Source organism: Callorhinchus milii, unplaced genomic scaffold (assembly GCF_018977255.1).
Source record: "Callorhinchus milii isolate IMCB2004 unplaced genomic scaffold, IMCB_Cmil_1.0 Scaffold3, whole genome shotgun sequence".
Classification (NCBI taxonomy): Eukaryota; Metazoa; Chordata; class Chondrichthyes; order Chimaeriformes; family Callorhinchidae; genus Callorhinchus; species Callorhinchus milii.
The window spans coordinates 11,532,011-11,556,853 of record NW_024704744.1 but is presented as its reverse complement, the minus strand read 5'-3'; the positions used below and the strand labels follow the sequence as shown (position 1 = coordinate 11,556,853).

The 24,843-nt window shown below is 40.8% G+C and overlaps 1 protein-coding gene across 1 annotated transcript in view; it reads left to right on the top strand.

Annotated features, from left to right (window-relative positions):
* Positions 1–1,115: 1,115 nt before the first annotated feature.
* The window catches only part of fam110c (family with sequence similarity 110 member C), a 53,323-nt gene continuing 29,595 nt past the window's right edge, over positions 1,116–24,843 (top strand). Inside the window, exon 1 of the mRNA XM_007894013.2 lies at positions 1,116–1,255. The gene's annotated coding sequence lies outside the window, so the exon portion shown is untranslated. The remainder of the gene's footprint in view (positions 1,256–24,843) is intronic.

The following is a 24,843-nucleotide window of genomic DNA, read 5'->3' as shown; positions in this document are numbered from 1 at the left end:
CTATCTTTCTATATAGATGGCATTTAAGACAGTTTTGAATGTAATAAAGAGGTTAATTTGGCGACAATTTCTCAGTTAAGACATTTGGAAGTCTGCAAGGTCTTTGTAGGGAAATGCCACTCCCAACTCAATCTATTTTCATTGCAAGATAAAGTGTTGTGCTCGCATAATGGAAGGAGACTTCATTTGGACTTGTTTATTAAGAAATCTGTTACTAAATACCACAAAATCGATCCTGTTTATTGCAATTAGAAATGTTTTACTTTATCATCAATGATACTACTAACAATACCACACTAACTATACCATTAACTTAACCACTAACTGTACTGCTCTAACTATAGTGCTAACTATACCACTCCAGCTATACCAGTAGCTATACCACCAACTATCACTAACTATATCACTCTTTCATCTGACTTCTGATATAACACACACACTGAGTTTCTCTTTCTTTCCCCGATACAGTTGAAGTGTTGCAGTTTGACTTGTTGGTTAAGGGGCAAGGCCCATCTATGCAGGCCACCAGCAAAGTTGAAAAGAGTAAAGATGAGGGTGAGCTACAAGGAGGAAACAGTGATCAGGTCAAGCTTGGGTTTAAAAAGTATGTGTGTTTTATATCCTGTTATGCATACTTGAATATATTCTTCCACAAGGGGAGACATGGGAGTACAGCAATGGCATGTTAATAATGTGGATAAAAACACAATGTTCCCCATGAGTGGCGATGGATTTCCTGTGCCTTGAGGCTGCGAGCAGTCCCAATTCACTCACTATCGCCCTGCCTTTCAGAACTCTGTGCTACAAGTGGTGACAGAGTACTGTGCATGAGTGGCAAAGTAAGGGTCGTTTGATATTCAGCTTCACCTTTCAAGTTTTCTCCACTCCACAAAAAAAGTTGAAACCCCTGTTGATCACAGCGTTTTATTGTACTTTTAGGGCAGCTGCAGGGATTAAATAATTTATAAAAAACCTTTAAGGGCACGGGAATATAATTAATTGTGGGTGTTGTCAAATTCATCTATTACAAAACAAAGTCAATAATTAACTTTATGTGAGAACTAAGGCAAGATACAAGGAAATTAAAAGTAAAAGCAAATGAACCTGAGACGAGCTGACTGCAGCAACAAATGTACCTGTGTTCAAAATGCAGCCTTAAGTTTTGATCAGTGGTGTTGTTATTTCCTTTGCTAAGAAAATCGAGGATTTACAAGTACTTTGGTGAAAAGCAGGTGTCTAACATCAGGTTTCTCAGGTTAGTTTTTCTGTACTGGCTGCCACGTCACAAGTGGGCCATACAGCTTTGCCATATATTTTGTATCAGATGTACATTTTTGTGGACATAAAAGCTTGTAGGACGGGGAGAAATTCCACCTGGGTCTAGATTTATTCAATTTGAATAATAATAATCCTTGCATTTGATATAGTGCTTTTCACGTCTTCTAGACATCTCAAAGCGCTTCACAGAATATACTGTAAAGTGAATTGACTGTATATTTGTGGGCGAAATGCAGCAGCCAATTCTGCACAGCAGTGTCCCACAAAACAGTCACGGATTGAGTGACCAATTCATTATTGTTTTCTTTTCTTGAGGGATTATTATCAGGTGTGGAGTAGGGAAAATTGCCCAAGGTTTCGCCTCGCCGGGAATCAAACTCAGGTCTCTCGCTTGCGAGGCGAGTGTTCTAACCACTGACCTACAGCACTCCACTTTCTTAACATTTCAGAGAATCCAGCAGAGTATTTAGCAAATTTTTAAACACAGACTTAATTTTGAAGCTGGGTTTTGCTTGATTTATTTTAAGAACTACTGAAAAGCAGTTCTGAAATTGAGGCTGAATTCAACGATTTGTCAATTGTCAATTCAGGGCATTTCTGATTTCTACATAAATAGAGCAAATCTACACCTGGGATGGAATTTCTCCCCCGCATTGTGTAATAGAATTCAGTTTGTTTCATGTAGACGTTTTTCTGCTTGTAAGAAAATGTGAAGTAAAATGGGTGCAAAGAGATAGGTTGCTTTATGGTTCCTAACAGTACCTCACAGTTAGTAAATATTACAATGATCATCACTGGAACAGCCGGCATAACCCATTCTTTACATTTGTCTTCTCTCCTTTTATTATAAAGGAAGCCGTCTTCACAGAAATGCATGAGGTACACCTCTTAGCATTTGTTCATTAACACAGAACACCATGAGGGGTTTATATTGTAAATGAAGCACTTTGGGACGTCCTCCCGACGTGAAAGGTACTCTATATACGTAATTGTTGTTGTTGCTGTTGAAACGCACTATATAAATGTAAATACAACTTCTATATTAAGGAACGCTCATACAGAGAAACTCTAATTCTAGGCTTGCCATGCTTTATTATGATGCGCATCAAAACAGATGGTACACGTTTGAGCTTTTCTCTCTAGAGCTGGCACAATTGAGAGAGGACCTGATAGAGGTGTTTAATATTATTAACGGATTTGATCCGATGGACGCTGATGGTTGTGTCCACTTGTTGGTGAGTCCAAATTCGAGGCAACATCAATATAAGATAGGCAATAGCAAATCTAAAGGGGAGCTCAGGAGAATATTCCTCTCTTGGCTGAAGAGAATGTGGAACTCATTGCCGGAAGCTACAACAACAACAAATTGCATTTATGTAGCTCCTTTCTCATCAGGAGGATGTCCTAAGTTGCTGGAAAATGAGGGGTTTGCACCGAGAGCTGCGGGTTGGGATCAGAGAGGGATGGGCAGGGGACGATGCGCTTGAAGCAAAATATATCAATGTATTTCAGGGGAAATCTGATGCATACATAATAATAATAATCCTTGCATTTGATAGGGTGCCTTATCACGTCTCTGAAATGTCTCAAAGGGCTGCACATAATATACTGTAAAGTGACTTGATTGTATATTTTTTGGGCAAAACACAGCAGCCAATTGTGCACGGCAGTGTCCCACAAACAGTTGTAGTTTGAGTGACCAATTTAATTATTTTTGAGGGAATTATTACCCCCCGAAAAGCAATCCGCCAATCAATTAACAACCAGTTTCCTACTTACTGCTAAGTAAACAGAGACAAGTGGAGTGAGGAAACTTGCTCAACATTTCGCCTTGCCCGGAAATTGAACCCAAGTCTCTCGCTTGCGAGGCAAGTGCTCTAACTACTGAGGTACAGGACTCCACTGAGGGAAAAGGGAATGGAAGAGTGCAGGAGAGCAGCTCATGTGAAGTATAAACACCAGCAGGGAATAATTGGGCTAATTGGCCTGTTTCTGTGCTGAAATATTAATTTTAATGCTATGTAATGTTGAACTTTCAGTTTTACAAGCCTTGGATAAAGAGCACTCTTTAAACCATCTGGCGTGTACGGGCTGTAGGGTTGGTGCGGCTATAATTATATTAAGACTTTGAGCCCTTTTAGAGCAATCACATGATCTGTCCTCTGTTCAAGGACCAGCAGTTTTTCTAAAAGGATGTGTCTGTGAACAGGAGAATGAACAATTGAGAACAGCTCATTCTGTAGATAACACTGAGACGTTTTGTATTTACTCGGATTAGGGATGATCTCAGATCATAGGGTGTGTCTCTATGATGACCTGTGTTTACAGGTTTCCAGTTCAGGCCCGGAAGTTACTAATTACGTGTCCCTGATGAAAGGTGTGTGAGTGATGATGATTGCGACATTGACTCATGACTCAGAGTTTAATTCATTGTTATGGTTTGACACGTTTGATATCAATGAATCCTCTGAGAGTCAACTTCCGCACACAGCGAAGCTATGAATAAAACAGAAAGTCTTCAAAGACGGAATGACAACAAAAAACACGGGAAACAAATTTTTAAACCAGATTTTCTGCTCCTTTTGTAAATTATGCGAATTTGTCTCCGTGCGCTGCTAACCAATAAATTGTATGCAATTTTAAATTATGAATCTGCATAGAATGATAGAATTATACAGCACAGAAGGAAGCCATTCAGCCCATTGTGTCTGTGCTGGATCTTTGAAAAGAGCTATCCAAATCAATCCCACTCCCACACTTTCTCCCCCTCCAAACTCCCCAAATAATTATCTACTTCTCCCTTAAAAGTTGTTATCGAATCAGCTTCCACTAACCTTTCAGACAGTGCATTCCAGATCCGAATAACTCACTGTGTAAAAAAATTTCTTCTCACCTCTGTTTCTTTTAATAACTATATTAAATCAGTGTCCTCGGGTTACTGACCCATCCACCAGTGGAAATAGTTTCTCATTGTTCACCCTATCAAATCCCTCATCACTTTGAAGACTTCTATTCAATCTCCTCTTACCCTTCTCTGTTCCAATGAGAATAATCCTAGCTTCTCTAGCCTCTCCTGATAACTGAAGTCTTTCATTCCTGGTACCCTCCTGGTAAATCTCCTTTGCGCCTTCTCCAATGCCTTGACATCCTTTCTAAAGTGTGGTGCCCAGACCAGAACATAGTACTCTAGCTGAGGCCTAACCAGTGTTTTATAAAGGTTCATCATAACTTCCTGACTTTTTTATTCTATGCCCCTATTTATAAAACCTAGTGTCCCGTATGCTTTTTTTTAAGAAACAGCTTTATCTACCTGTCCTGCCACCTTCAAAGATTTACTTATATAAACACCCAGGTTTCTCTATTCCTTCACCCCTTTAAGATTCTACCATCTAGTTTATATTGCCTCTCCTCATTCTTCCTCCCAAAATGCATGACTTTGCATCTCTCCACATTAAACTTCATCTGCCACGTGTCTGCCCATTATACCAGTCTGTTTGTGTCCATTTGCAGTCTGCTACTATCCTTCTCACTGTTTACTACTTTTCCTATCTTAGCATCATCTGCAAACTTGGAAATTGTACTCCCTATACCCAAGTCCAGGTCATTTAAAAAGATCAAAAACAGCAGTGGGCCCAATGCCGACCCCTGGAGGACACCACTGCATACTCCCCTCCAGTCAGAAAAATAACCGATCACCACCTCTCTCTGCTTTTTGTCTCCCAGCCATTTCTGTGTCCATGCTGCCATGTTTAATACTGTGAGCTTCTATTTTGCTTACAAGTGTCTTATGTGGCACTTTATCAAGTGCCTTCTGAAAATCTATATAAAATACATCAACTGCACTACCTTCATTCACCATCTCTGTTACTTCATCAAAAAACTCTATCAGGTTTGTTAGACATGATTTGCCTTTAACAAATCCATGTTGGCTGTCCTTTATTAACCCATATTTTTCTAAGTGAAATTTTATTTTGTCCCGGATTATAATCTGTAGAAGTTTCCCCACAACTGACGTTAGGCTGACTGGCCTATAATTCCCGGGTTTATCCTTCTGCCCCTTTTTGGAGTAACATTTGCAAAACTCCAGTCCTCTGGCACCACCCCATTGTCCAAGGAGGATTGAAAGATTGTGGCCTCAGCCTCCCTCATTTCCACCCTCATTTCCCTCCATAATTTAGGATGCATCCCGTCCGGACTAGGTGACTTATTTCCCTGGAGCACCAACAACCTTTTTAATACCTTCTCTCGATTTATTCTTATCTTATCCAATTTCTCTACCCTCTCCTCTGATACTTTGGCATTGGCTGCATCCTCTTCTTTTGTGAAGACAGATGCAAAATACTCATTCAACACATCAGCCATGAGCTCTGCCTCCACCCTACCATTGACTAATTTTTTATTCTTTATATGGTTATAAAATACCTTAGAGTTCCTTTTTTAATGTTACCAGCTAATCTTTTCTCGTTGGCCTGGAAACATACTGATCCTCAACGCCAATTACCTGCCCTTGCCCTGTATCCCTTGATATCCTGATCTAACAAATATCTATCCAAATTAAGGCTAAGAGCATGAGAAATCTCAGCCCCAATGTATTTATTTATAGATTTTCTCATTTAGATCCCACACACCCTTCTCCCTCTTACACATCATGAAAGTAATGGGACCGAAGGAATGTGGATTGTTCTGTCTGCTTTGTTACAACTTTAAGAAGGTTAGACAGCACTTGTTCTACCAATTTGACTGTTCTACGATACTCAGGCACTAGTATTCCCAACCTATAATAGATAATAGTGATTTTCCACCGACATGCTCTGCTATCTTGATGCCTTCAGATCCACCCTGGCAAAACATACCCACTGAAAGCAGACAATTACAAGATCAAAAGTAAAGGTGAAATGACGAAAGTCCTTTAGCCCATTTAATTTAATTCTTCTCAAGGATTCCATTCCAACAACCTATCTCTGAGATCTCCAAGTGTAGGTGGGAAGCATGGAATTCTTATTTTGGTTTAGATACTCAAGCGTGTTGATAGGCTTCTGCATGTATCATACACCCAGCTGACTAAAAAAAAAGGCCACCTTACCTTTCCACCATTACAGCATCAAACTGTTCCTGAAATGACTTCTGTGTCCTACTCGGAAAACTCTTTGTGGTGACCTACTGCAGTTATTAATTATTGACTGCATAAAAGAAATACTTCCTGATGTTCATTGAACCTCAAGTTCAAACAAAGTTGAGAAGCCAAGATTCATTGGGTCACTGCACTATTCGCCAGACGATAACTGTGACTGCAGTGTTACTTATTTGGGGATTTAACCATGGAAGTTCCAGTGAGTCATATTGTATTTACTGGACTAAATTACTTTATTGTGGTTTGACCAATGATTTGTTTGTTATTAAGGATACGTCCCAAAACAGAAACACTTACCAGAACTATAAGAGGAATATATTTATATTTTTATAGTGCCTATTCCAACAAAATGTCACAGGTCAATAATGACAAGAGTCATGATTCTTTTTGTTAGCAACTGCGACAATCATTTGTGCCAAAGGTTCTCAGAAACAGCTTTTATGTCAATGGTTAACTTATCTGGAGGACTGCAGGTCAGGCCAGTGGGAGTAACGTCCTCTTTGTATAATGCCATGTGATCTTCAACATCAACCCAAAGAACATTATAATAATAATAATAATCCTTGCATTTGATATAGCGCTTTTCACGTCTTCTAGACGTCCCAAAGCGCTTCACAGAATATACTGTAAAGTGAATTGACTGTATTTGTGGGAGAACGCGGCAGCCAATTGCGCACAGCAATATCTCACAAACAGTCATGGATTGAAAATGACCAATTTATTATTGTTTTTGGTTTTGGAGGGATTATTATTAGACGTGTGGAGTAAGGAAACTTGCCCAAGGTTTCGCCCTGCCTGGAATTGAACTCAGGTCTTTCACTTGCAAAGCAAAAAAATTTAAGGTCTCATCTGAAAGATGCCGCATCTGTGAAGGCAGCAAACTCTCGGCACTGTGTTGGAGTGTTGGCTGGACTCTGAACTTTGTTGTGAGGCTTGATCCCAAAGCCTTCTGTCCCATCGACAATAATGCTGTCTAGGTTCTGAGCCAAACTGGAAGGAAGGTGTTTCCATTTAACTTCCTGAATGTTAAGGTGTTTCATGCTCTTGCTGAGCCATTAGCATTACTTATTCTTAGTTACTTTTTAAAGTTAAATAGGGGTACAGCGCAATTTTAAATATACCTAGTTCAGAATAATAGCAATGAGATGGTGGATATTGGGTACTGCAATTCCAGTCTCTTTGCTCGAATTGCTGTAATGCAAGTACTGCCTCAAATCCTTACCTATTGTATAGTGTCAGCCTGGCTCAGGTGGAAGCACTCTCACTCCTGGATTAAAAAGTTGTGGGATCAAATCCCTTGTTGGGACATGAGATCATAGTCTAGGCTGACACTCCTATGCAGCGCAAAGGGGAGAAACATGTTGTCGGAGATCCAATCTTGAATATTTTTCTGTAGAACATCCAAGTGCCTTTGTCATATTTCACTTTGTTCCTTGGCCAACAATTCTTCTGCAGGAGTTGCTCTTGTGCAAAACGCCCATTACATTTGCTTGAAAAACAGTGACTACACCTAACACAAACAGTGCTTTCAGATACTTTGATGTTTTAGGGTGCTATAAAATTGCAAGTTCTTTTTTTTCTTCTGGTACAACTGTACTTATTATAACCCAGTGGAAAATCAGTATTAAAGGTTAGTTCAAGTGCCTTGAGGCAGGGCATGAACTTTCCATCTTATGAAACAGAATTGAGGCCAACTGAATCTGCTGACACTGTGTCATCATGTGATACAAGGGTTTTACACAAGACTATTTTGTGAAAAGCGAGGGTCATGCTTATCTCTTGTTTTACCTGGTCATGTTAGTTATTTTCACATTGAAAATAAGTCTCGAAGCACAAATGAGTTTTTGGTAAGGTTTTTCAATTATTGTAATGGAATGCACTGACACAAAATTATTTTGATTGAGAATCAGGCAGATACTCAGAAGAGAATATTAAAGGTTATGGAGAGTGATGGAAGAGGTGGGAATAGATTTGGTGGCTTTGTAAGAATAAGAAGAATTGGAATTTAAACCGTGCCTTTCATGTATAGATACATACCTTGAAGCTCTTTGCTTTATATAATTCATCAAAAATGTAATAAATGTTGTTATATGTCAAGCTGTATTGTGGTATCCAGGAGCACAGTGGCTAGTGTGCTCATCGCTCAAACGAGAGCACCTGGGCTGGTTCCCAGGCAGTGTGATACCTTAAAATTAAAAAAATGTGGTTGCTTAATCCAGGGCTGTTTGTGGGACATTACTGTGTGCAATTGGGTACAGTGTTTTGTCCACTAAATATACTGTCAAGCCACTTCACAATATATTCTGTGAAGCGCTTTCGTGCTTGCAGCGTTCCTCAGGGCTCTGTCCTTGGTCCCCTCCGCTTCAACATCTATATGCTCCCTCTTGGTGAAATCATCCGCAAACATGGGGTCAACTTCCACATGTATGCGAATGACACCCAACTCTACCTCTCTGCCTCTTCCCTTGACTCCAGGACCACTGCTGTCCTGACAGAATGTCTGTCAGACATCGTCCTGGACGAAAGCTAACTTTCCTCAGTTGAACGTCAACAAGAACCTCCTGATTGGCTCCCGTCAGCGCCTCCTCACCTCAGGTGCTGACAGCATCCAGGTTGCACACTCCACCTTGCTAAGCCAGTCCGGAACCTTAGGGTCTTGCTTGACCCTCAACTATCCTTTCTACCCCACATCTGCACCATGACCTGCTCTGCCTTACCCCACCTCCGCAACGTCGCCCGGTTCCGATACTGTCTCACACCGCAGGCCGCCGAAAAACTCATATATGCTTTCATTGCAGCGAGGATCGACTATGCAAACTCATTGCTTGTCAGCCTCTCCAGCTCCTCCCTCCACAGGCTGCAGATCATCCAGAACTCTGCAGCCTGTGTCCTCTCCCGCACTGGGATCCGTGACCCTATCACTCCATCCTTGCCCAACTCCACTGTCTTCCCATCACACAGAGGATACAGTTCAAGATCCTGGTCCTCGCCTTCAAAGCCCTCCATGGTCTTGCTCCCCCATATCTCTCCGACCTCCTAACCCCCTATCATCCAGTTCGTTCACTCCGCTCAGCGGGCTCTGGCCTGCTTCACGTCCCCCGCCTCGCACACCCCAATATTGGTGGGCGGGCCTTCTGCCACTCTGCACCCACCCTCTGGAACTCTGTCCCAGAATCCCTCCATCTCGTCCCCTCCCTCTACACCTTCAAGACCCATCTCAAGACCCTCCTCTTCGACCGTGCTTCCAATCTCCCTACTTTCCCCCCTACCCTCCCTCACCCTGACCCCCAGCTCAGGTCCGTAACTCTGTCTGTCCAGGAACTTGGGACGTCCTCCCGACGTGAAAGACGCTATACAAATGTAATTTTGTTGTTGTTGTTGTTTGAGACATTCAATGACATGATAAGGTGCTATATCACAAGCAAGAATTATTATTATAGTACTATGGTTAGGCAACATCTTAATTCCTGCTTTAAGTTCTGGTCGCCAAATATACAGGACTGCCCAGAACCTAAAGTTAGTGCAAATGAGAACAACGATGATTCCCAGTGTTAAAACATTGAGATATGAGCAGAAATTTTGATCATCTTCCTCCCCTCCTGTCCCCCTTGCGCTATAACTTTCCCAAGCTCAGGTGCAAACCCTTGACTGTCCAGTAAATTAGGATATCCTCATGATGTGAACGTTCTTCACGAGGTTGCCTCAATCTACCTCTGGGAACTTCTAAAACCCTACCAACCTTTCCACTCCCGCTGCTCACCACACACTGTGCTGCTTCAAATCCCCCTCCTGCCCCTCCCACGATCAGCAATCAGGCCTTCAGCCTTTCTGCCCCCATTCCCTGGAACTCCATCCCAGAGTTCTTTTGCCTCACTGCTTATCTCGTCTCCTTCAAGGTCTATCTCGAGATCTTCCTCTTTGATCGTGCCTTCAGTCTTCTTCCCCCTTGGCTCCCCCTCCAGAATCCAACCCCCAGCTCGGGTGCAAATTCTGGACTGTTAAACACCTTGGGCTGTCTTCCTGAAGTGAAAAGCACTATATAGATGCAATTTGTTGTTGTTTTTGTTGTTGATGAAAGGTACTGTAGTATATAAGGGCAATTTGTTGATGTTGTTAATTTGGTTCGCTTTGTTTCTGCATTTCGTCCAATAAATGTGAGAAGGTTCCAAAATCCTGCACTTTCTTAAATGTCCCGACAATAGTCTTAAGGCTAAGACCATGCAAAATTTCAAGCTTCAGAGTGTCCTATTGCATCTTTAACTTTAGTCTCTCAACCAGAACCCCATTCCTTGGGTAATTATGATTTATATTCACATAAATCTTTGGAATCGTTTCCTGGGCTTTGTCACAATGACACAAACCTATACAGGCATATTGTGTAACTCTCCTCTTAACCTTGGGGACCAAATCCCACCCTTTGTTCAAATGACTCAGTGTAAGACAATGAAGTTTAATGTCAATGATTTATGTATCATTAATCATAATCTGAGATATGGAGCACCAAACACACCAAATATTTATGTGGAGTCCTGTAACTCAGTGGTTAGAGCACTCGCTTTGCAAGCGAGAGACCTGAGTTCAATTCCAGGCGGGCGAAACCTTGGGCAAATTTCCTTACTCCACACGTCTAATAATAATCCCTCCAATACAAAAAAAAATAATAAAAATTGGTCATTTTCAATCTACGACTGTTTGTGGGACATTGCTGTGCGCAATTGGCTGCCGCGTTCGCCCACAAATATACAGTCAATTCACTTTACAGTGTGTACTGTGAAGCGCTTTGGGACGTCCTCCCGACGTCAAAAGAGCTATATCAAATGCAAGGATTATTATTATTATTTAAATATTTGTAAGTATACATCCACAAACCAAGGTGTGTCAAGCATTAATTCAGTTTCAACGTACTCACATGTTCAATGTCTATCTGGCATTTCACAGGGGCCTCGTGTGGAATTCAGTGTAACAAGCTGTTACCTGTATTCCTGCCTACTTGTTAATTTCTTGTGTTTTTTGTTTATTCCTGAGGAGAAATATTGGACTGCAGGGTGGATTCTCTATTTCCAGCATTAGAAAACACTCTTGGAAACAGGTCCTGAAATATGCAAATTATGAAAGTTAACTTATGAGGGTTCTGAATGGCCTGAAATGTGTATATTAAAAGCATATTAAAAATTAGGGTTAAATTATGAGAACGTAAACTTAGTCTGCATTCCTTTGAGTTCAGAAGGTTAAGGGCTGAGGTGTTTAAAATGATAAAGGGATTTGAAAGAGTAGCTACAGAGAAACTATTTCCTCTGTGGGGGAATCCAGACAAGAGGGCATAATCTTAAAACTAGAGCTAGCCCATTGAGGTGGATAAAATTTTGTTAGGTCAGGGTATGAAAGTATATGGAGCAAAGGCGGATAAATTATGGAAGTTGAGGTACAGATCAGCCATGATCTAACAGAATGGTGGAGCAGGCTCGAGGGGCTGAATGGCCTACTCCTGTTCCTATGTACACTATTACCTCAACAAGTCCACGTCATGTCAGATGCTCTACAATAATTAGCCATTGCTGTTTGTGAGACCTTGGTGGCAAAGCTGCTGCAAGGTTTGCTCATAAAAATCAATGACTATTTTTGACAGCAAATACTGTGAAGAGTATTGAGAAATATCAATTAACATACTAAAGTGCAGCAAACATGTAAGGTTTTTCTTTCTCATTGAATACAATTTGGGTTTGTCGCTGTTCAATGTGTTTTCTGTCTTCTTTAGATTTCTGAAGAGATTGTTGCCTAGTTTGCACCTACCCACAGAAAGTCTGAAATTGCATAACTGATGTTCTCTGCATTTATCACTTTATTAAGCGAGAAATCTTGCAAATCAGACCCAATTCAATTCATTCGTTGAAATATTGTATATTGAAATGAGACAACTGTCAAAGTTCAGTTCTGGATCAAATACATTTATGTTTAATGAATAATATCTATTATTTTAAATATGTTTCAGTACAGCTCAGTCCCTAGATCAATCACTATGCATTCTGAAGTGTGCTATGACTTGCTATGCACAATTGACTTCACTGAACCAATGCTACATTGATCCACTGTTAGTATGTTGTTCATTTCAAATTAGCCACTGTAGTTTTTTAAGTGAAAAGACCAGATTACAAAGGAACTCTTCAGTTTGCAGGTCACAGCTAGTCCATTTCATTGCTCTGCTTGGTTTAACAAGCAAACTTCTTATCGTCTGACAGAGCGTGTGGAATAAAAGCTGCAGGCTGTTTCAACTGATATTCAGAGCTACACGTCCTGATCTGTAAAGCCCTGTTGTCAGAATTGATACGCTGCCACTAGTGGAAGAAAACGTAATAAAATCCCACCACAGTACAACAACGATGTTACAATTTGTTATACTCGCTCTCACTCTGCTCCTCTGTGCTACTTAAAGTAAGCTTCAGCAGCATTAATCGAGTGTGAGATCTGAATCAACGTGGTACCCTTTGGTGGTTTGAAATAAGCAATTTTGTTCATCATCAAAAAAATTTATTTTACATAGAATTACATGGACTGTTCAGCATGGAAACAGGTAATTGGGCTCAACTAGTCTGTGCTGGTATTTATACTCCATATGAGCCTCCCGCCCCCTCCTAATCCCTTGTCCCATACCCTCTTTTCCCTAGTTTTAGCAAAGTTCACCTACAAACATAGTCACAGTAAAACCCTGTGAAGCGTCTTGACAATGTGATAAGGCGTTATATAAGATGCAAGTATCATTATTATATTATTATTATTATAAGTTCACTCCACACTGTGATCAGGATGTGCTGCCTCTTATAAACAACAGCAGCACTAAACTGTACTTCTGAGGCCTGACATTTCTCATGGTCGTCGCTTTAGGACCATTAGCTTAAAAATTCTGATGCCGTTTTCTGCAGTACTTAAGGATTTTCCAAGGACTTTCTTGTGATAAAGATCTTTGAGGAACCTTGGGCTTCAGATTCTGGACAGAGTTTGTGCTCAGAACTATATTGTCTGATGAATGGGTTGAACTCAATGTGGTGAATGGCATTTCACACCGCTTTCTGGATAGACTTATGGCAAGGGTGGGTTGTTGTACTGTGGTTGGATAGTATCTGTACAATTTCTGAAGTCTAAAATTCCTGCCAATCTTAGCCTCTGAGGCCATTTTGGCTAAAAAATTAAGGTTACTCAGAATTGTGGAAAATTCATAAATTCCATCTTAATTTGGAAGCTAGTTGCACACACAGACACGCTCACACACACACGCTCACACACACACACACGCTCACACACACACAGCATAAGTTGACAGATACACACAAATGTTGATGCATACACACACAACACGTTGATAGATACACACAGACAGCACAAGGTAATATACACACACACACAGTTTACACACAGAACAACGTGACACGTACACACAGCACAAGTTGCAAAACACGTGCCCAGCACAAATTGATACACACTTAAAAACACAGAACACAAATTCACACATACACACACACAGCAGAAGTCCATTTACACACACTGCACAAATCAATTAAAAAACATTGCTCTGTATCTCAGATGAAAAGAGGCAAGGTCTGGTTGAACAAACTACTTGTAAAATTCCTGTGTTTGTTTTTATGGTTATCTCCCCAGGTCATAACATGACACCATAACATCAAGGCCTTACTTACATCAGTCATCAGTGAGGGGTTATCTTTCAACTAAAGGCTGATGAGCCAAACATGTTACCTGGAAGCTGCTAATAAATCAAAACATTTGAAATCATTGTAATTTTTCTTGAATATTCAGCAAATTCAGCTTGCAAATCATGCTGAACCTAAGACTGTTTTCCAGAATTCCACATTTCACTGGGGACAGAGATTCTCTCACTCAGCTTCTGTTACCTCTGCAAGTCAAAGCCATAATGGGTAGGGTGGTTCCGGCTGGACAAGCAGCGGGAAAGTTTGCCAGACAGTGATATCAATGGCAATCTATGCGGTTTCAGCTGGTTAGACTCCAGCAGTACCCCAACTCACATTCTGGGGTCCCCAAGCCTTAGCTCTTGGCAACCAGCGCCCAATTAGGTAAACAGGATGTGTCCCTCAAGGGAGAGAGTGCACATTCCATTCCAACAATCTATCTCTTGGATTTCCATGTGTAGGTCGGATACTGGAATTTTCAGTTCAGTTTGGATCGTCTTAAGCATGGTGATATGTTTCCACGTGTGTCAGACACCTGGCTGACCCCCCAAGAAAAATTCTATGATGACAGTAGTCTTAAACCTAAGAGCCTAAGATCCCAGAAAGCCCCAAATTCTCATGGTCTTAGTCTTAACACCATTACAGTCAATTCACTTTACAGTATATTCTGTGAAACGCTTTGGGACGTCCTCCCGACGTGAAAAGCGCTATATCAAATGCAAGGATTATTATTATTATTATTATTATTACCTTAAAATGTTAGGCCATGCAGCATTTGGGAAAATTCTGAGCTGGAAGACTGTGGGTTCAAGCCCCATGCAGGTCTTTGAACTCACATTGACACTGTGACACTCTAATGCAGTACTTAGAGTGCAGGATGCTGGATTGCAGAGATGCCGACCATTGAATAAGACATTAAACTGAGTCAGAAGGTTCTAAATTGAAGACCACATTTGGACTTTGAACTCACAGTCTAGGCTGACACCCACTAATAGGGAAGTCCTGATTGCTCAACTTGCCATTCTTCAGATGAGGTGTGAAACCGAGTCTGTGTCTGTTCAGGTGGGTTTTAAAATCCCACAGCACTCTTCAAAAAGAGAGTTTCTCCAGGCGTTTCTCCTGGCCAGCAATCCCCCAGATAAAATTGGTCATTTAATTCATGGCTGCTTGTGGGACATTGCTGTGTATAAACTGGTTGCCTAACTTGCCTAAAAATACACAATCAGTAAACTTTACAGTAAATCCTCTGAAGGGCCTTGAGACATCCTCCTGATGTGAAAGGTGCATATCAAATGTAAGTATTATTATATTATTATTATTGCGATATTGTGCTTAGAGCTGTAACCAATGTCACACAGTGGTTTGAGTTTTGCAATGTTTTCCAGCTATATTTTCTGTGTTACTTTCACCACTCGTTCAAGTTGGCAAGATTCCAACCCTACACATTCCAAGCCTGTCTTGATCTGGTCTTACAACAACAATGTTGCACCATATTTGACAACTGTTGGCTCATATAATTAACCATTTGTCTACATAATTTGACTTGCGTATGCAGATTAAAAAAATAAACTCAAAGTTTCTGCATCTGATAAAGAGTCAAGCAGGACGTTACAAAGCACTTCACAGAATTTACTGTAGAAAGTGTTTTTTTGTAGGTGAGCTTAACAGCCAACGTGTCCTCAGCAATGTTTCACAAACAGCCATGAAGTGATGTTGCATCTTGGAGCACTTAACGGGGCGCTTTGCAATGAATCCTGTGGTGAAGCTCTTTGACACCTTCTCCTGATGTGAAAGGTGCTAGATCAAATGCAAGGAAATTTCCTTGTTTTACAGAATGCAGAATTTGGCAAATTCTTAAATATAGCCCTAAATTTAGTGTTGGTTTTCTGTAAGTTTACTTTAAAAACTGCAGAAAATGGATTTCAAAATTAAGATCCTCTGGGGAGAAAGTACACATTTCAGTCCGGAGAAACAGAACTGTCTGTGTATATGTTTGGCTCTCAGTAGTATGATTTGGATGTCATTAAACATAGTGATGCGGTTTCCAATGTGTCAGACACCCAGCTGATCAAAAAACATCTATCCAGACTGTTTCTACAACAGGTCACATGGTCTTCTGTGATTGTTTGATCTCAGCAGAATAGACCTTCTTTACACATTTTTTTTAATATCTACCTTTAGGTTTCTTTTCTCTTATCTTTTATTTTACTTTCGTTCATCCACTTTGTGCGCATCTCCATGGGCATGTGTACATTTTTACTGGCTTTTAATCCTTCATTGCTTTTAATTTTAGCACATAGCCTCTATGAGGCCTCTACGGATCATAAAGAAAAATCTAAATTGGCTCAAGCACTTCATTTCAATTTCATTAGAATTATTGTTCACCATGATTATGTGCTTGGCTCCATTAGCTTTGCTTCATAATGGCTTTAGAGTACTCTGAAATAGCATTTCTGCAGAAATTATATGATACAGTACATGCTGTTAATTGTAAACTCTCAGGTTTAAAGATAGTCGTTTTTTAAGCAATGCCCTTAGCATAAACAAGATTGTCTGATGGAACACATAGAGTGCATTCGTGTTGTTAAGGGACCTGAGTAAGGGGCTCACATTGGGAGGATGCCCCATGGCGCTGGACAATGTGGGGTTTGCACCTACCACCTGAGGACGGGGGCCGAACAGGTTCCACTGCTAGGAATGAATCCTCTTTGTCTCTGGCAATATATCGCAGGATAATACAGTGGTTATTAGTTACTCCCGCCCCACCTTCAAATCCCACCTTTTTGACTGTACTTACAGTTACCTCCCCCTGGCTCGTTGTCAGACTCCGCCACTGTGAAGAGCTCTGGAATGCTACCCCATGTGAAGGATGCCATATAAATGTAAGTTGTTGTTGTCCTTGTTGTAGTTCGAGTTCAGCATTGGAGTTACAAGGAGTTATGGATGCTGGGAATGATCACATTAAAGAGAAGGCTCTGGGGAGATTTTATTGAAATAGTGTACAACCTAAAGCATAAATTAACTCGCAAATAATGGTGTCAAAAAATCACTCTTCAGCAAAGCTGAAAATTTACTACTGCCTCACTGTTGGGGAAAAAAATGCATCTAATAATGTAATCGCTGGCTCTCAATCCCATTTACTTTGCCTTCATAGTGCTGTTTACACACAGCATTCAAGTATCGGAGATTGAACAGCTCACTCTTTCTTGTTGCTCTGGGAAACAATTGTTGTAGACTGACAACATCAGATCAATTTGCAACTAACATGTGAGTATTCAGCCTTAAACCGTTTGCAGTTTACAATCTGAAACATGATTAATTTGGTAAAACCAATTCAAGCAACACATACAAGCTCACAGCACGTGAGCAGATTGGTGAAAACATGTCCCTGAATAGGGACATACAGACGGTAGACACAAGAAATATTCCACTATATCACAGTATATTCTGTGAAGCTCTTTGAGACGTCTGAACAACGTGAGAAGGCACTGTATCAAATGTAAGGATTATTATTATTAAAATACATCTCACTTTTAATTTTACATAAATAGAATCATGTTTGCTCAAGCTATACATCAAACATGGGGAATTGAGAAGCAGCAGAGCAAAGAAGTTGCAGAAATGATAATATTTGCACTTGTTCTATGTGTGTTTTAGGATAAGAGCAGAGTGCAATGAAGCCTTCGCTGAAACGCTTAGATAGGCTTAACTCTTTGGAACAATAGAAACAGGCAGAATTAAAACTGGACTGTGGCATTTGCAATGTGCTGACTTATATTTTGGTCAGCCGGGTGTCTGACACATACAAAAATCTATCACCACGCTTAAAAGTATCCAAACTAAACTGTATCCCACCTACACATGGAATTCCAGAGATGTTTGTCGGAATGGAATGTGCACTCTCTCCCTAGAGGGAAATATCCTGCTTACTTAATTCAGAAAAATATCAGGTGCAGGTTGGCAAGAGCCAAGCTTGGGAATCCCAGATTGTATGTTGGTTCATTGCTGGAGTCTAACTAGCTAAAGCTGTATTGTTCGCCAATGAAAGCCTTGCCAGGCAAGCTTTCCCACTGCTTGTTCAGCTAGGACCACCCTGCCCATTAGGGCTTTGACTTGTAGGGTTCAAGGGAGCTGGCTGGGAAGTTTCTGTGCCTCAGTGACTCGTCTGCCCTTCCGAGTCGTGTCGATGAGCCAGTGCAATCATTAGCGGTGCCCTGAAATATTACGGACCCACCTGGCTCAGGAACTAGAGAGCCACAGATGGTTGGTTCGAATCTGACATTTGCTGCCAAATATGTACCTTGTTCAGCTCCAAGGAGACACAGCTTACCTCTCCTGCAAGGAATGCAATTTATTGACTGTGCTGCAGTGGTAGACTTCAGATCCGCAATTTCCCAAGGTGAAGTATAGACTATGAAAAGAGGCCATTCTCCATCATGCAAATTTTAAAAAAATTCTTAAGTTAAGCTTTAACTTCAGAAACCCGTCTTTCAAATTAAAGCTAAAGTTGAGAAAATGACTGAAAGAAACACAGACTAACTTGTGAGAGTAACGAGAGCCTCACAGAATTGATGGGGTTTACCGAATGGGAAAAAAAAAGATTGATGGAAGCCACATTTCATGGTCTTGAAAATGGTGAGAAGTTTTGGAGAACGTTAAATTAAAGCAGGGCTGGGATCATAAGATGAGAGGTTTCCCCTCTTCTCTCTATTTTAAGTCATTTTTCCTCTTCCTTCTCTTTAGATCCCGCACTACATGAGCTATCTACCTAGCTACAGTATTCATCCTATGCAGTCCAGTGCTTTGCCGGGAGCACTGGCCTGCTTCATGTCCCTTGTCGTACAAACTCTACCATCAGCAAGTGGGGTTTTTAGCTTTTCTGCACCCAATCTCTGGAACTCCAACTTGGACTCGCTCCATCCCTCCCCCCTTTCAAAACACATCTCGAAACGTACCTCTTTGAACACACCTTCTTTCCTCTCGCCACTCTCTGAGCTCCTACCGCGAAACTCTGGTGCCTATCCAGCCCTGTTAAGTTCTTTGAGACTTCCTCATAACATGAAAGATGCTGTAAATTGTATTGTATCTAGACTTCTCTTGCTGTGCAAAAGCAAGAATCATCATATTGGGAATAAACAAGACTAGAATAGAGTTCAGAGAATGATTAGTAAACGTTTAGACAAACACAGTGCTTAAATCTACAGATGAGATGTCAGCTGAGTGGATGGAAATGGGCCAAGAGAGAAAAAACAGGAGGCGAATGGAACATTTCGCTGTTTATAAATTAAGGGAGGGAACCTTCAAATGAAAATATGTGCTTAAAATGAATCCAATAAACCTGAAAGAACTGAACACAATGGGAGTTATAATCTACTAAACAATGCGAGCCTGTGTCTGTAAATTGCATTAGATGTCCGACAGAGAATCCATCGTCTCATGAATCAATAAAGAATATTGCCTTCCAACATCGTGGCCAGTCATTCATTCAACCCTTAAATTAATAACCCCACCACCACTACTGATTGCGTTACTGAATTGTTAACTGTAAAAGTGAAATAAGCATCTGAGTAGACAAACCTGAGCCCTTCAGTCTCGAGACATTTCTCAGAGGGAAGTTTATAGAGTTCCTCATTGCACACTCTGGAGTCTCCAAGCCTTGACACTTGCCAACCTGTGTCAACTATTCTCCAGAATTAGATAAGCAAGGAGAAAGTGCACATTCTATCCCATCCACAAGAAAATTTCTGTATGTAGGTAACAAACATATTTGAAACTCTCTGTGTGGTTTCAATACTCGTAAGGATGGTGATGGCTTTCTGCATGTGTCAGACACCCGGCTAACAAAAAAAGTCCTCCTTAACATGAAAAACCTCCCCTTTCCTAGTTTTTACAATTGATATTGTGCCTGTGCCTTAAGTGCTTCAAACATCGTTACTTTTGAAATGCAGTGTATGTAGATTTATGTGTGCAAATCCACTGAGGCTGCTCTATGCCAGCAATATTGTGGAGAATGTGTGTGTTTGTGCATGTGTGAGGGGAGGTTCCCCTGTTTGTGGATATAGGAGGACTATTAGCAGGACAATGAAAGATCTCACTGCTTGAATTAGCGTAGCCAGCAATTGTGGCACTGGCTTGAGTCATATCCCCCGCCCTAACTGTCCCACCATCAGCAGGTGGGCTTTCAGCCTATCTACCCCCACTCTCTGGAACCCCTTCCTGAGTCCCTCTGACTCATTCCCTTTCTGACCTTGTTCAAAGTCCATCTCAGAACTATTTTGATCACGTTTGACTAATTATTTTCCTCCTCACCATCCATGGTTCCTATCCCCAGTATTGTTAAGTGCCTTGGAATGTCCTCCGATTAAGAAAGGTACTATATAAATATAGATTTCTATTATAATTTGTTTTGTACCCCAGTAGTAGACTGTCTTCAGAAGATTAGGGGAAAATTTTGAGGAACTAGATTTCTTTGGTAAGAAACATGACATTTCGTATAAATATTATTTTGATAGTACCAGAAATCCCTGTGCCTTCAATGGAACATGTGTAAGATCTGTTTTATTATGACAGTTTTTGTCTGAGTTTGCATTTGGATAGATGATTGATAGACTAATCTTCATATCTAGAGCCATCCATATCAGTCTGTGACTCATACCCACAGCAGCCGAAACCCTCGTCCATGCCTTTGTCACTTCCTGGCTGAACTTTTCAAATGCCCTCCTCACTGGCCTCCCCAGTTTCACTATACATAAAATACAATTGATTCAGAACTCCGCCGCCCGGATATTAAGCCGTACAAAACTCCAGACCCCCATCATACCAGTCCTTGCAAGGCTGCACCAGCTCTAAATTTCCAAACGGATTGACTTCAAGATCCTCTCTCTCATTTTCAAATCCCTTCATGCCCTCGCACCTGCCTACTTTTCCAACTTGCTCACACCCCGCTCCACCACCTGCTGCCTCCGCTCGGCCGGCTCTCGCCTCCTGTTCGTCCCTCGCCCCCTCCGCTCAACCTTCGGCGGCCATGCTTTCAGTCACTATGCCCCGAAGCACTGGGACTCTCTCCCCAAATCCCTCCCTCCTCACTATCAAATCCCGCCTAAAGACCTTCCTTTTAGATCGTGCTTGCGATCACCTTCCCATTCCCTCTTCCCCTGGCTAGGAGTCAGACTGCACCACCGTTAAGCGCTCCTGAACAGACGTGAAGGGCGCCATATAAATGCAAGTTGTTGTCGTTGGGTACAAATGCATTTGAAGCCTGAAATCCTAGCTACTGTTCGCCTGTAAGATTAAATGGAGATTTTGCAGAATTGTGGACATTACTTAAATTCAGCCTTAATTTGCAAGCTAGTTTTCCTCAGCTCTTAAAAGAGAATCTGCTCGTGATGTGTACTATGTTAATTATTACTACCATAACCAGTCGATAAGTATTGACTAGCCATAGTTAGTGGATGTTACAAAGCCAGCCCAAGACATCTGACAGATGTTATTCGATCTATCATGGAGTCAACAACAACAAGATTTCATTTATGGAGCTTTATAGTGCAGAGCTTCAGTGCCACTTGACCAGATATGAGGTTGAGTTACATCGTTACCCTGTGAAGCGGCACTCAAATTGTGGGTACCAAAGGCTTTAAATCAGTTTTGACCACAAACATTGTGTCAAAATTATTCAAGTGGAGAATTTACACCAGCAGCTAGTCAATAATTATCGATTGGTCCAACCCAAATATTCAAGAATATGATCATTTTCAAACTTTCCACCAACTGATAGTAAACTCTACATTTAATACAGCACTTGTAATGTGGAGTCGTCTCAAAGCGCTTCACAGGTAAATACTGTCAAGTGTAGCGACTGTGTTTGAAGACAAACTGGAAACCAATTTACACACAGCAATGTCCCACAAAGCGCCACACTGTGAATGATCAATTTGTATGGAGGGTTGACTGCCAGGACAACAGAAGAAATACCTTTCTCTTCAAATATTGTCACTGAATCTTCAACATTAAATTGCAAAGGCAGACAACAACAACAACAACAACAAGATTCCATTTATTGAGCGCCTTTCACGTCGGGAGGACGTCCCAAGGCGCTGACAGGACAGCATCCCCAACAATACAGCGACCTCCTCCTCCCACCCCCACATTGAAAGGCACCAACTTGGCTCATTTGGTATCACTCTCATCCGCAACCATCCAATGATCCTTGCTGGAAAGCGTATGTGTAGATGGTGGGCAAGGACAGTGTAGAGACTCAGCAATGATATTGCCTGCAAATACATAGTCACTACAATTCACAGTAAAATCCTGTGAAGCTCTTTGAGACAACGCGACGACGTGATAAGACGCTATATCAAATGCAAGGATTATATCTGGTACAGTTGAATAGGCTGTTTGCCACATGGAAAATAGACATTTTAATGAGGTACCAGAGGGCAGCCAGACATGGTACAGGGTAGCACAGATCTCTGAGAAACACTGGACCAATATCCCTGGTTTAGCTGTAGGAATGATTGTACATTTCCATATCTGTCCATTTTTGCAGTTAATAAGGTGAAAGGAATGTGGTGTAGATTTAATGTTTTGTGCATGGTTGCTTTTATAAGATTTTAACCTTTTATGTACAAAGTATATGTAAACCTTAAGCTCTATAAATTCTCCTGGTGATCAAATAAATTTCTCTTTGTGGAATGATTAAATACATTTTTGCCATATTATATCATTGTTGGTTTGTAAAGGGGAAGCAAAGGGGAGAGGAGAGGGCTGACATGCTCTGTTTGTGTGCAAATGTTTCCCTGCTTATAATGACATCAATATGAGAGCCCAGTGTTATCAGTCATCTAAAGAGCATTCTTAATTTGGATCTAAAGCTATCTTGCATACCTACATTTCACTGCCATCTGTAATCATATTCTGGATTGCAGCACCATGGCTTCATGTCCAGACAATAACTTCATTTATGTGGCTACTGCAGGTGCAATCGGAGCGTATTCGAAAAGTTTGGTTTGGTTGCCATGTCTGCAGAGGATTTTTTGCCTTGAAAGAAATGAGGGGTGAAGATACGGAACGGGATTTCTTTGCAACCTCCTCTCGATCTTTAAACAGCTGGAAAAAAAGGCATGTTTCTATTGCCTGGTGTTAGTCAAACCATTATTTGTCTTCACTGGTTGGAATTTTGCATATCATTGAATGAGGCAGGCATTGAGACTCTGTTTTGTCTATCATTTTTTCTGCAGCTTGCAAAAATGTTGAAGTAAGACCTTACATGGGGGTGGGGGAGAGATGGGGGTGGGAAGAGACACAGCAAGGATGTATGGATGGAAAACAACTGATACAATAATAATCCTTGCATTTGATATAGTGCCTATTCACGTCATTACGACGTCTCAAAGCGCTTTACAGAATATATTGTAAAGTGGATTAACTGTATGTTATACAGATGAAATGTGGCAGCAGCAAATTGCGAACTGCAGTGTCCCATAAACAGTTGTGGATTGAATAACCAAATTTTAATTACTCTTTTTTTAAGGGGTTATTACCCCAGAAAACAATCCATCAATCGACGACCAACTGGCTTTCTACTTACTGCTAGGTAAACAGAGGATGTGGAAACTTGCCTAAGGTTTTGCCCCGCCCGGGAATAGAACCCGGGTCCTCTCACTTGTGAGGCGAGTGCGCTAACTCATACTCTACAGTACTCCACAAGCAAGAAACACTCACGTACCACTTAACTCCCACCAATTATCAAAGAAGCGAGCTATGCAAGTAACCCTTAGGTGTCAAACATACTGCATATTCAATTTGGTTTTGAAATGAGTATTCTAGTTAAATAACACCTAATAATTAAAATATTGAGTAGGGGAAAAATAATAATATAAATTCTTGTATTCGACTTAGCGCCCATCACATCATCATAATATTTTCACAAGATTTATTATAAAATGCAGTGATTATGTACTTATAGGTAAATAATCTAATTGACCAGAAAATGTAGTTAAAAGCCTTCAATAGTTGTCACAATAATTGCCTTGGTGGGTGAGCAGGTCAGTATTTTGCCCAGTGAACAATATTAACTGCTTTCAAATTTATTCTTGTTCATAGGGATAATGAGCACTTATTGTCGCCAGTGATATAACTGGTGATAATATCGGTGATAATATAACAGGTCATGGTATCACATGTTGCATTTTCCTCCTTTGCTTAATTTATTTAATTTTATTACCAGCATATGTCACAGTTTACAATGTTAAAAAATGTTCATAGCATAAAAGCAATTCTTTAAACTAAACGTTAAACCAAGGTGCCGTCTGCCTGTTCAGATGGATATTTAAAATCCCATGGTGCTATGGTAAAGACAAAGGAGGCTCTGCTACTGTCCCAACAAACAATCCTCCAGATAAAATTGATCATTCACCTCATTGCTGTTTGTGGGACATTGTTGTTTGAAAATTGGCTGCTGCGTTCACCTTCACATATACAATCACCACACGTTACAGTATATCCAATAAAGCACTTAGAGATGTCCTCCCTGACGTGAAAGGTGTTATATTAAATAACACAAATAAGCAAGGATTATTGTTATTATCATTTTAACATTTTAAGGATTAAGCATTTTATTTATGCTCATTTTTGTTCCCAATAGTCTTTCTTTCAGTAGGTGAGTTATGGATCTGGCACAATGGATCAAATACAAGATTCAAACCTTTGTAAAACTGCAATGAATCAATTAAACAAGCA